Genomic DNA, 3,828 nt, shown 5'->3' on the forward strand with positions numbered 1-3,828 from the left:
GGGGCTCTCTGTTTTGGTGCGCAACGCGATACGCGAGGCGGCTGAAAGATGTTGCTGAGCGTGAATTTCCGAGTAGGGCCCAGTGTTCTCGTCGCCGTGTGGTCGCTTCAACGCTGTACAGTTGTTCCGTCGTTTATGCGTCACTACAGACACTAATAAGAGCTTCTGGGGGCATTAAAAAAAATTTGGGGTTTTACGTGCCAAAACCACTTTCTGATTATGAGGCACGCCGTAGTGGAGGACTCCGGAAATTTCGACCACTGGTGTTCTTTAACGGGCACCTAAATGTAAGTACACTGGTGTTTTCGCATTTAGCCCCCATCGAAATGCGGCCGCCGTGGCCGGGATTCGATCCCACGACCTCGTGCTCAGCAGCCCAACGCCATAGCCACTGAGCAACCACGGCAGGTTTCTGGGTGCGTGTCACGCTTTACAGAGTGACGTTAGAGTTAGACAGGCTTGTTAGCGTTACAAGTTGCATACGCAATTACATAGAATAAAGTGCATTTCGCTAGTCAGCATTTGTTCCGTTCAGTTAGGCGTTACATTTATGTGTCCATTCATAGAAAAGGAGCAGCATAAAGCAAGCGTTGCCAGGCTCTCCGTCATGATACCCCGGTTGACCGACGGCGGAAATAACGCCCGCTTTAGTTTACATTCTTAAAGTCAAATTATGGCGACCAACCTAGCGACGTGCGCAAAATATTGTGTTTGTTTTCTTCTTTTTATTTTTAATACTGCCAATATATATATATATATATATATATATATATATATATATATATATATATATATATATATATATACATATATATAATACAATACGCCCTGCCGCCCTCCGACAGATATGCCAATGTACTAACAGTCCAAATCACTTAGGCCAGCTTTAAGATGCATTTCTATAAAGGGCGAGTCATATGACACTTGTTTTCAAAAGAGGCCTGAAAAGCTTCCACGTCAGCTCGCTACATCTCGGCGCACGCGAGGTAACGCGATCGGGTTTATACGAGTGGGCCACAACGAGCGACTGAAGACGCGGGCCTCGAGAAACAGCGGGTATCGTCCACGATTCTCATTAGGTTGACAAGGAAGTGAGAGCAAACAATTCCCGTATACAAAACGAAAGCCAGCGACACAAAAACAAAATAACAAAAGGAAGCTGCTACCACCCAGGGTTATCCTCCATCTCTTACAGGAGGCCCGTATTTGTGTTTTCGCTCGGTGGGGCCACCCCACGTGCGCTCGTCGGGCCCGTTCTAATTTCGTCACTTCGTCTTAATTTCGAATGCGCTAACGAGTTACGGTGCCCACGTTTTATATTCCCGGGTGCCAGTACTCGGGCTCTCGCTCTCCCTCAAGCTCGCGCGTCGGCGTTCAAGACCCCCTTCACCGCTTCCTCGTTTGCTCGTCATCGGGTTTTCGTTTGTTTTCGCAGCGACCCCCTCTCTCTTCAAATCCATCTCACCCCCAGCACCCTTCTTCCAATCCTACTACTACTATGCCACCACCGCCATAGGCGCACATTCACTTTTCTTCTCGGCAGCCTAGTTTTCATTTTACGCTCCCGGACGCTTTTATTAGAGCCTCCTCGTTATTAGAACCTTCTCGAAGAAACCCGACCTCTCATTCTAAACAGCAGCTACGACGACAATGCCGACGTCGCTGCTTCGTTCTTCCCAGCAACGCGTCCTTCCCCTCTTTCTTTCTCAACCATTTGTTTTTACGCTCGGCTCCGCCGCAAAGCAGGAGAGCCCCGCAGCGAAGGCGATTTATTCCGCGATTTATCCTTTTTCTTCTCGCCGCCATAGCGAACAGCAGCAGTAGCTTTTGTCTTTATTTCCTTTGGGCCGATGCATTCGCTTGCCTGAGGCGGCGGCGGGAGGTGGTGGCCTGTTCTAATAGCGAACATCCTTCGCCGTTCTCCACCCCTCGGAGAGAGATTTGCTCGCGTTCCTCGCGTCCTCGAGAACGCATCTGTTTAAAACCCGCCGCCGCTGTCGACGCCAGGATTGCCCCCTCGCCCCCGCCCCCGAATCCTTTTCTCTTGCTTCCGGAGTGCCGTTAGTTGCCTTGTTTATCCGCAGGCTGCGCTGGCTTCGGCCGGTCGCTTTCGCTGCTTCCAGTTCGGCGCGCAAATATATTCCCTCCATCTGCGCTGCGACGGGCTGCCGACTCTTCGGCTTCCGACCTTCCGTTAGCCCTTTTGTCTTGTTTTGGTTTAGTTTGCTGTCTTCATTCGTTTAAACTTATTTTAGTTGGCTCACTACAGTGCATGTAGTTCTCGCGCATCTCTCTCGTCTTCCCATTTGCCCTGTTTGATTGTTGTTGTTTTTCAGTCTTTTCCCTGCTTTCTATGTCGTTCGCTTCCACACTTCGCCCTTGCAGTCTTTCGGAAGAATCTTTTCCGCCTTCTTGTTTTGTTAGTCTGTTTGTTTGTTGTTCTGTTTGTGCGCGCCTCTCGAGGCGCTTGCAGCCCGACGCGAACGTTATTTCGCACGTCGCCGCCGTCGCCACTGCGACGCCCTTTTCTTTCTTCTGATTCGCTCGCTTTTAATTATAAACGCGAGGGGGCATTAAGAAATGTCATCGGGTTTAATTACGCGGTAATTACGTTTCTTTTTCGAGCCGCTCCGTCGCAACGGCGTCGATCCAGTGGGGGCTGCCCGCATCCTCCGCAACCCTCCCTTACGCCCTCCCTCCCCCCTCCTCTCCCCTCATGCAGCTTGAAAAATACGCGGTGTCTCCGTCGCCGCGCCGTCGCTCTTGGCGAGCTTTGGCCACAAGAGTGCACCGCCATTTTTCACAGCGTTCGTTTGTTTGGTTTTGCGACCATGCGCGCTGTCTCTGGCGCGATTTGGCACGGCTCCACGGTAGGGCCCGTTCAAAAGGGATGCAGCTTCTGGCGGGGCTCTCTTGTAACGGCTCGTCTGCTTGCGTTAGCCAACAGCTAGCCTATTAGTGAGGAGCTTCTCTGATACGTCTTTTGATTCAGACAGCGCACACTCGACGGGAGGCTCAATTTAACATTGATGTGAAGGCCTCCTTAAACATGGTACGTAGGTGCTGATGAGAATGATGATGACAAGACACGCTGCGGCTGTTCTTCTTCTTCTTCTTCTTCTTCTTCTTCTTTCTAATAACGGTGGTGGTGGTGGTGGGGTTGATTACTTCAGAAACAGGAACGTGCCTACTGTCGGCCGAGAATTAGATGACTTTAGGCATCCAAGCACGTACATCAAAGAATCTGACTGTATGTTAATTACTCTTAAAACTAATCTGTTCACCCTTGTGTATATTTCACACGATAATGGGTATCAATGTGTTGCGCCCTTTTTTTTTATGCCGATTGAGAGTTAGGTGCCATTCCTGACGCGTAAGCATCGAAAACGCTGCAGTATATGCACAAGCCTGTAAACAAACAGGCATAGTACAGGCAAAAAGAGCAGTTTACAACGTTTACACTCTTTCACTGCTCTCCGCTTCGAGCAACAACCTTTGTAGAGCAACCTCTGTAAGCTTGGCCACATCTGGGCATGAATCTTTTGTGCTACATTGCATAAAACAGCGTTTTCTTAAAAGAAGTAACTGGAACGCCAATGCATTTCGTCGGACACTTTGAAAATTAATATCTCGAAACTGGTGCAGTCCAGGGAATTCGTTTCAACTGAATACGCCTTGCGAACTCGCCGGCTATAACTAGTAGATTTAAATACGTGGCCTAATGTAATTAATTTAGAAAATAATTAGCATAGTTGTACTAATTATTAAATTAAGTTATTTGACTTTTGTAGAAACAATGGCAGCCTCATCGAATAATTTACATCAAGG

Source organism: Dermacentor variabilis, chromosome 4 (assembly GCF_050947875.1).
Source record: "Dermacentor variabilis isolate Ectoservices chromosome 4, ASM5094787v1, whole genome shotgun sequence".
NCBI lineage: Eukaryota > Metazoa > Arthropoda > Arachnida > Ixodida > Ixodidae > Dermacentor > Dermacentor variabilis.